Genomic DNA, 10,297 nt, shown 5'->3' on the forward strand with positions numbered 1-10,297 from the left:
ACGAGAAAAGGATTTACCGGTAGGTACCCAAAATCCTATTTTTATACCATCCACGTGGACTGTGATTGGGAACAGTAAAGTGTGGCAAGCGCAGAGCGGCACCTGGCACAATCAGCGGTATGTGAAGAGAGCCATGAAGCAGCAGCGGTGCAGGCAACGTCAATCATTAACATAGCTATAGGGGGTGTTGCTGAGTAGGAAGGTGGGCTGCCAGCTGTGTGGCTTCACGATCACATTATAACGCAGGGGTAGGTCTTGATGACATCATCAGGTCCCCCTCAGACCACCCATATGTACTCTGTTTTGTAGGGGGGGGGCTCCAGAGAAAGCAAAATACATGTCCACCTTTCCTTGTAGCTGGTAACGCCACCTGGTTTTTGGGAGGCTCCCAGAGGTTCATGGAGTAAAGAGCTGATTGGCTGGAGAATCATTTATCACACGGAACAAGTTTTTTTTTTGCAATGCGTTTTACCACTTGTTGATAAATAGGCCCCATAGTATAAGCAAAACAATGTACATGACTGTGCGGAAACATGCTTTAACTAAACAGATACATAAAAAGTAACAGAAAATAGTCTGAACTACAGTATTAGAGGGTACACACAGTAAGATATGCACTATTTGATTCTGCTTATAGAAGCAAAATCGAATAGAAAATCGGGGCATCGAATGGTTTTTGTACATTCGATGCAGATTCCAACCCAATGCGCGCTCCCGTGTAGTGTAAATCGAATAGAAAAATAGTCAGGCAAGACTATATAGTACAGATCTGTACTATATAGACAAATCAAATGCATTTTGCTTACAATTCGATTCGATCCCAATCAAACCGGGATCGAATCGCAAGCAAAATCGCACCGTGTGTACACACTATATATATATATATATATATATATATATATATATATATATATATATATATGAAAGACCATACTGCTTTGTATCCTCAAATATTTTATTTCTGCAAAAATAGCTGCTTTGTAAAGATTATTTCCTCCGCGACAGACAGATGGCCGACTATTATTCGAAAAACAATTAACATTCAAAAGAAGATCGTCCTTGTTACCAGTTCTGCAGACGCGCCATCCTGCATTTGACTTGTGTAAGAATAATAGATTCAAATTGTATCTCTTTTATTCATTGAAAAGTGACTGTGTAAAAGAGCAGCTGCAGTGACATATTGTACCGCGATAGTGTAATGTGGAGCACGTATTGTATGGATTAGTGACAGATGCTTAGGGGTAGATTTACTGAGATGGGACTTCTATTGAAGATGGGATGTTGCCCATAGAAAGCAATCAGATTATATCTATCATCATCTAGAAGGTGCTAAAGGATTGAGAAGTGGAATCTGATTGGTTGCTATGGGCAACATCCCATCTTCAATAGAACTCCCTGTGGGGTTTTCGGTTATTTATTCTTATTATTATTCATATAGTGCCAGTGATAGTGTCAGTGATGGAGAACCTTTGGCACTCCAGCTGTTGATGGACTATTTGGCCATGCTAAAACTAACGCAAAGCATGCTGGGATGTGTAGTTTAGCAACAGCTGGAGTGCTAAGGTTCTCCATCACTGCTCTGTGGGCCTTATTCAGACCTACTCGTAGCCCAGTGGGCAGGTAAATGCCACCTCGCCGAGTTCACACACCTCGCCCCGGTGCCACCATCCCGCCGACTGTCCGAAGCCATCCCGCAGACTGCCCGCCTCCTCCCTACCTCCTGACGGCCTCCTTCCCGCCCCCTTCACACACCAGAAAATGCAGGGACTTTTCTGGTGTGAAAGGTTCCCAACCCGGGAATGTCCCTGCTTACATTCCCAGGTTTGTCCCTGCATTTCTGGTGTGAAAGGGATATTATATTAATATACCCTGCCAAACCCCCCCCCAGCCTCCAAAAATCTTAACACAAGCATAACACAACATAGTGCCAAAGATGTTTCCAGGTAACCCTTACAGTGCATGTTTTCCAGTTCTCCTCAGCCTTACAAGTGAAATAGTTAGTACTACCTATGTTGTAAAAAATGTGTGTTACCAGCTAGGAGGTATGGAAAACAGGTACTGCTAGGGGTCCCTGAGAAACCCCGCAAACTGGGTGACTGATCATCATCATCAATGCAACCTGTAACAATAGTCCTGATAGGCCAAGGCTATTGCAGCTGGTTCACACAGCTCAGTTCCTCATATGGATTTCCTGCATAATTTGCCCACATTAAATCACATAAGGCTTTGCGTCCATTACAGCTTGGAGCAACTGATGGCATCCTCGAAAATAGTCAGATGTCATGAAGATCTAGTATTCTTACATTCCCTTACATTGCGCCTTTTACCAGCACACAGGGGGTTATTCTGGTTCACTCCTTCTGGGAAATTCCTTCTCAAATGGACAAAACCATGTGCACTGCAGGTGGGGTAGATGTTACTTGTACAGAGAGAATTAGATTTGGATGGGGTTTTACTTCAAAGTGAGATCTATATTGCAGTGTACAAATAAAGCAGTCAGTATTTTCCCTGCACAGAAACAAAATAACTCACCCAAATTCTCTCTGTACATTTTACATCTGCCCCCCTGCAGTGCACATGGTTTTGTCCATCTAAGAAGGAATTTGCCAGGAGTGAACCAGAATAAGAAACTCATGTGCTATTGATGACTATCATCAATAGCGCATGAGTTTCTTATATAACTGCTATCTTTTGTATCCTGATTTGGGAGGTCCTAAAGAACTTGCTACGTGTACAAAGGGACCATCATTCAGGTCAGTAACGACTACATACTTTATACCTGTGTCATACATGGCCAATGAAAGGGAGGTCACGGAATAAAATAAAACATTACGTGCACATAGGGACCAGCACCCAGGTCAGTGTTGTCCAATGGGTATCCACGAGGATCTCTAGAGAAAGAATTGGTGGAGCTCAAGGAGAAAACCCATTAGAATAGATCAGCGCCTGGTTACTTTCCTTCTTTTTTTTCTAGCTGCAGGTGAGAGTGTTAGGCTGTGGGTTGGGGTTAGGCTGCAGGTGAGAGTGTTAGGCTGTGGGTAGGGATTAGGCTGCAGGTGAGAGTGTTAGGCTGTGGGTGGGGGTTAGGCTGCAGATGAGAGTGGTAGGCTGTGGGTAGGGGTTATGCTGCAAGTGAGAGTGTTAGGCTGTGGGTAGGGGTTAGGCTGTAGGTGAGAGTGTTAGGCTGTGGGTGGGGGTTAGGCTGCAGGTGAGAGTGTTAGGCTGTGGGTGGGGGTTAGGTTGCAGGAGAGAGTGTTAGGCTGTGGGTAGGGGTTAGGCTGCAGGTGAGAGTGTTAGGCTGTGGGTTGGGGTTAGGCTGCAGGTGAGAGTGTTAGGCTGTGGGTAGGGGTTAGGCTGCAGGTGAGTGTGTTAGGCTGTGGGTGGGGTTTAGGCTGCAGGTGAGAGTGTTAGGCTGTGGGTAGGGGTTAGGCTGCAGATGAGAGTGTTAGGCTGTGGGTAGGGGTCAGGCTGCAGGCGAGAGTGTTAGGCTGTGGGTGGGGGTTAGGCTGCAGATGTGAGTGTTAGGCTGTGGGTTGGGGTTAAGCTGCAGATGAGCAGGTAAGTCACCGCTGGGCCACCAGGGATATGTCCACATTCTGTGAAGTCAACATTTCATAACTGTCTACATGGTAAATGTCAAGATGGTCAAAGTCGATGATGAATGTGAACAACACGACTGTCAACATATCATACCTAACCCCCACAGTATCTCAGAAGAGAAGTCTCCCTGTCACGCCCTTTACACGTTCTAGTGAAATAGGGGGGTCAGTGCAATTTTGACCAAATGCATCATAGCTCCACCCATTTGTTTGATGTCACTGTGTTACTCACAACATTAGTGTTATTCCATCCCCTTAACATGACCCATTACATTAGATACAAAATGCTTAATGTATGATTGCCATCACTCATGTTGAACTAGTTACCACAGGTGACAGCAATCATACTGTAAGAGGGAAGTCCAGGAACAGAGCATTTTGTACCTGATGCAGGGGTGGCCAAGCCGGTCTTCCAGATCTACCAACAGTTTATGTTTTTCAGGCTACCTGTGGATCTACAGCTGTGCACCAGATAGGTGATTTGGAAGACGTAGACCGTTGGTAGACCTCGAGGACCAGCCTGGCCACTCCTGACCTAATGGAATGGATCATGTTGGAGGATAAACTATTCAGGCAGGAACAAATTATGTAATTTGCCTTCCACGTTGACCACATGAGACTCTACCCAGCAGCGAAAAAAAATATATTTGTGTTGACTTTTACCAAACTAGACCTCAGATCTGTCCCAATGACCCCTTCCAGAAGGTACAAGCTATGCAGCTGCCTTATGTCCTCCTCCCCATGTACAGACTGCGCCATGCTGCACGGTATGCAACCTGATTACATGCTCTATAAATAGTGTAAGTTCTCTATATACAACCAGATCAACCATTATGCCTGTCACCTTCACGGATTCACCTACCATTCTCCGACAAGCACAAGTCATGTGTGGACTGACATAAGAAGATGATATCCAATAGATGAGTCTTGACTTAGCATTGGGGGATAAAGAAAGAAGTGCATTTTCCTTAGCAGCTTGCGGAACTGTATTACTGTAAATAGCCCATATTGCCCTAGGTGCTATAAAAATGTGCTGTTTTATGTCAGGGCTGAATTAGTAATTAGGAGTTCAGCTGTTCCTTCATGTAGCCAAATTATAATTCCTCCAGCCAGCTGGGTCAGGCAGCGCAGTCAGGAGCAGAGCCCATCAGCTGGCAAATGAATTTAAATGGTCTCTAAATTAGAACATTAAAATCTAATGATACTTTTGTAACAATAAGAACATAACTATTCTGTTAGTTCAAGGAAGTGGGAATGGAATGGAAGTCCAGGTCGTGTGATGGCTTTAAAAGATTCAAATGCAGTAATTCCAATTTGGACTATTTTGAGTGACAGGCGCAGGTTAGAGGATATTTCATTATGGAGCTGGTCATAAAAGGAATGAAATATGCATCTTAATAATTAATACAATTGTATTTCTTATGCTGGCCACACATCAGACCAACTTTTCTCCAACCATCCAACTAGTTGGTTGGATGGAATAAAAACCTGGTACTGGATAGGAGCAAATGTAATTTGTAATTAAGTCATATGTCTCCCAAATTGGAAAATGAACAACAATTCTCACTCAGACAATGTACTGTAGTTGGACCTATTTGAATTACCCAATTTCACTGAATGTTTTTGTCCATTCTCCTGAGTTTGTGAGCTAATTGCTTATTGGCATTTGCCCCCATACAGTACCAGATTTTCAGTCCAACCAACCAACTAGTTGGATGGTTGGAGGAAAGTTGGTCTGTGTGGCCAGCATAAGCATAACCAAGGGAATTCTTCATTAGATAGAGTTTTGGGGTGTTTTTTCAGCTCCTTTCATTTTCAACCCCAACCCCCCCCCCCCCCCCCCCCAGCAGATGGCAGTGTCAGAGGTGCCTATACACTATGCAATATTTTAAACAATATAGTTCATTTTGGCCCTTCTGAGTGATATTGTTTAAAATATTGCCCAGTGTGTATGCTATGAACGCTGAACAATGAATGCTCCTGTGGGTCTATAAGGACACCTCCCCATCTGTACATGCAGCTGACTTTAACTATATCATCGGCTGCATGTACGAAGCCGAGATCTGATGATGTCACTGAAGGATAACGTTAATGAGATCATTCAGTGGCAGTTTATGGTAAATAGTCTAGGTCTGGGTGATGCATTTGTGCAAATTGTGGAATTTTACCATTTGTGGATTTTACCAATAAATAATACCGTTGTCGGTAGTTACCACGGTGTTTGAAGAGTCATTTTGGGTGGAAAAAAAAAAGATACCATGATAAGAGGAGTCACACATTTGTTGAAGTAAGCATACAAGTAAGCATGACACGTATAAAAGAAACCTTGACGTGTTGAGTCACATATCTCTACATGTAAGCATACATGTATGCACCATTCTTCCTTGGGTGTCACGTGGTGAACCAATAACAGCCATTCCTACAGGCACTTAAGGGAAGTTGTTGAGGAGAGAATAAACCCCTAACCGCTTTCCCCGGGTTCCCTAGGGAGAAAAATTCCAGTATTTAAATTGGACTACACATTGTGTGTTTTATGTTTTTGCATTTTATGTACCCACCCTTTGCGGAGTAATCTGAGTGAGAGAAGAACGCGACAGGTGTAAAAGAAACCTTGATGCGCTTAGTCATATACATCTACATGTAAGCATACATGTACGCATTTCGTTTGTTGATCGTGGGTGTCACGTGGTGAACCGATAACAGCTATTTCAACAGTCACCAAGGGGAAGAGGTGCAAGAGAGAGGAAAAACCACAAGGGCTTATTCCCTGGGACCCCTAAAAAACTTTATAGTATCTATATTGGACGATTTAACAGTCTGTTCAAAAAAAAAAAAAATTTTGTATTGCATATACATATCTACTACGGATGAAATTTGGATAAGAAATTGTGATCTTTTTGGAGAACATCGTTGTTTGAAGTAAGAGTTGATATATACTTTTTTACCCAATTTTGTGTTCCTAACTGTTGGGCGCTTAACCGTTCTATATTTAGGTAAATCAATGATGCTCGGTCCAAATTGTGTAGTGTGTATGCACCTTTATACTCTGATGTCACCAACCTGCCCCTCCGCTCTATGTCAGTGACCAGTACATAGAGAGTGGGCACCACAGTAACACAGGCACTCGTGCATTAGTTAATATCTTGGAGCCCTAGGAGACTGTTTAGGTTTATCAAGTTATAATGCAAATGATACAGGTTTTAGCAGGACAAAGATTCCTTCTTTCTGACTAAAATGTAACTGTGAGTTACAGCGGTGTGGTATGATGCTCAGGCAGTTGGGATTCCGATGGTCATTCAGGCGACATCGGAATCATATCTTCCGATGGTCATTAGTCCGAGATCGGAATCCTGACTGCCTTGCGGGCTCACTATGCTCGCCACAGGTTCTATTCTCCCTCTATGAGGGTCCTGGACCCCCACGAGGGAGAATATCCCCTGTCGGTTGGGATCCTGACTGTCGGGCATTTAACAGTTGGGATTCTTCCGATGTCAGACTAATGACGGAGTGTCATCCCAAGTTACAGACACTGCATGTATGATGTCATTTCACTAGGGATAAGTGACATCACTGAGGCATAAGGCACAATTGTGTAAATACATTTATAATAATAAATTATGAGATTTGCAAATGATAATTCTGAACGTAACAATATCATTCCAATTGGAAGGAATGTTAAATATAGTCATCAAATATGTTGCATGGATTGGTAGGTAATTATAAATGATGTTATATGCGTTAATGTCATTTAAATAACTAATGATTTTTGCACTGCAAACAGCGACTATCCCATAGGTAGATTGTTAATAAGGTCAGAATGATATGCCACCTGCTCAATGTAAGGCATCTCACACCCTGCCAATCTGTATTATCTTCTTTCATCCTCGGAAGGCTCCATTTCCATTGCATAATGTAGGGGGACCGTGCTGAGTGACTTCACAGAGGAGTCCGGCACTTTCATCTCCCGCAGCTGGGCCCTTCTTCAAGCTTCAGAGCATACTAATGAGCTCAGCCTTGGCCTAAACTGGAATATATTTTAGAGCCTTCTGTTGTCATCAGTTTTTTACCCAACACAGCAAGTGAAAAATATACTTAAAGAACAGTGAGACAATTGGCATGTATTTACTAAAAATACACCCACCTCTGTAATGCTGCTTTCACATCGCAAAATGTAGGGTCACACCGGGACTTTGAAAAGGTTCAGTCCTGATGCGACCCTGCATTTTGCTCTTTCTGGCCCCTTCAGCGAACCAGCAATATTGTCATGTGGGGGGTGGGGAGGAGGCAACGCTTGGCGCTGATGCTGCTCTAAGCACTCCCTCCTCCATCAGTGTGAACGGGATTCGGGATTGACCCGATTAACCCATTTGCACTGCACAGCAACAAGGCAATGAACCGGTAAGAACCCTGCTTTTTTCCGGTTCAAAATGCCAAAATTTATGATCGCTTAAAACTGCGATTGTATTGCAGTTCTAGAGGAACATTGAAACCATTGGGCCTTACTCAGGCAGCCTGTTGCAGCACGGCTTGCGAAGCCAAAGACGATGTGCCTCTGCCCTGCTAAAAATTGGGGCAACAGGTCCCCGTTTCCGGTATCGCTGTCTGCCCCAGCCCCCATCCCTCCACCTGTATGCCTCTTCCTGCCAACCAGGCAAAGGCATTTGCAAAACTACGATGCAAGCGCAAGACCCAATATATATCACCAGTGTGTATGCAGCATTACTCTAACACTACACCTAATGCTAACGATCTGTTAGTCTTAACAGGAGCCAGATGCCGCAGCACATTGTCACAGTGCAGCACCCGGCTCCCAGTCATTGCAGAGGAGTTGCATTTTACTGCAGGGTTGCTGTCCCTCCCGGAATTACCGGGAGTCTCCGCGGGTCTCAGAGGAGGGGGCAGAGCTAAAACGACACACCGCCCCCTCCATGGAGATCAGTGATTTCGGCTATTCCCCCCCCCCCCCTCCTCTCCGGGCTTCTCCCGTAGAGGATAATTTGAAAGTCGGCAACCCTGTTTTACTGTCACCCTTGGGAGGGTGACACCTGGGTGCTTTCTGCGTCGCACCTACTGACCCAGTGCCCAGGGCTACAACTCTATTACAGCAGTGTACCAGTAAGCTGACTCACATGGCCGTGGGATGTGATAGTCTTTGGATGCAGCACTCAGATTGCAGATGCTGGCAGTTGGTATCTTTTTTCCTACATACTCCGCCACCTGGAGTATGATACATTATTAGTTTTATGCAGGGGAGGCTCCAGAGGAGAGGCTGCAGCACAATTCAAATTTCAAATAGGGGAACCACACCCACTGCCACCAACTGCCATTCTAAACTGACTCACTGGCAGTTGGTGTGGCTCCCCTATTTGAATTCTGAACAGTGCTGCAGACCCTCCCCTGAGGCCACCACTGGTCATATGGTATAGACAGTCACTTTCCTGCAGTTGTATAATGCCATACAACCAGAGCCGGCCCTAGCCTAAATGACGCCCTAGGCAAGATTTTGGCTGGTGCCCCCTAGCACCGCCACTAGTTCCGCCTCTAACCCTGCTCCCCTTTCCCAGCACCATCAACCCTCAGCATAGCAGTCATCATTTCGGTGCTCCTACCCACAATATTTTAAATAGAAAAGCCCTGTACACACAGGGGGGAGATATATTGCTCAGAAAATATATTGCTAGCAATTTATTGCTGAGCAATATATTGCCCAGTGTCTCCTTTTCATCAGCGACCAGAGATGATCGCTGATGAAAAGGAACCTCTGCTGGCGGTGCCGCAGAGGTAATTAGCTGGTCGCAGGAGCAAGCACCTGTGACCAGCAATTAGAAAGGGGCTGAAAACTGGAGCGCGCACCCGGCGATTTATCGCCAGGGCACACACCCAATCACTGGCAATATGGTCGCCAGCGAGAGTACAGCCAGCGATTTTAGCCCCTATAGCCCCCGTGTGTACACAGCAAAACAGTGCACACATTTGGTGCGCAGCCCAAACAGGGGTGTGTTCTTGCATGGAAGGGGCATGGCCACCCAATAGTACCCACAATTCAAATTATGCCACACAGTAGTGCAACTTTATTCACATTATATCATGCGATGGTGTGCCTTATTCACGTTACATCACACAGTAGTACCACTTTACCTTATGTACATTACTTCTCACATTATTCACATTATACCCTTAGAAAAAAATCCTGAGAAAATATTGTATTTTAAGCACCTCCATGGCCACACTTCAACCCAGCGCAAAGCAGTGTGTGCTGGGCAGAGGAGAAGAGCTGCAGCTGCTGCTGTCACTTAAGGTGAGGGGGCCCGGGGCCCCCACTGGGCCCTTCCATCAGACTTTGGCCTGGGTAATTTGTACCCCCTACCCCTTTCTCTCTCTACCCCTGATAATACCACACAGTAATGCCCCTTACACATGACACACATTATTAATGTCCTTATAACCATAATGCCCCTTACACATTATGCCAACCTTTCTTAATGCCCTTCATACACATAATGACACACATAATGCCCCTTACACATATGTTGCACATTATTAATGCCCTTATACACATGACACACTTAATGCCTGTTACACATATGTCGCACATTATTAATGCATTTATACATGACACACATAATGCTCTTACACATATGTTGCACATTATTAATGCCCTTATACACATGACACACATAATGCCTGTTACACATATG

Source organism: Crinia signifera, chromosome 1 (assembly GCF_055691185.1).
Source record: "Crinia signifera chromosome 1, ASM5569118v1, whole genome shotgun sequence".
In the NCBI taxonomy this organism is placed as follows: domain Eukaryota; kingdom Metazoa; phylum Chordata; class Amphibia; order Anura; family Myobatrachidae; genus Crinia; species Crinia signifera.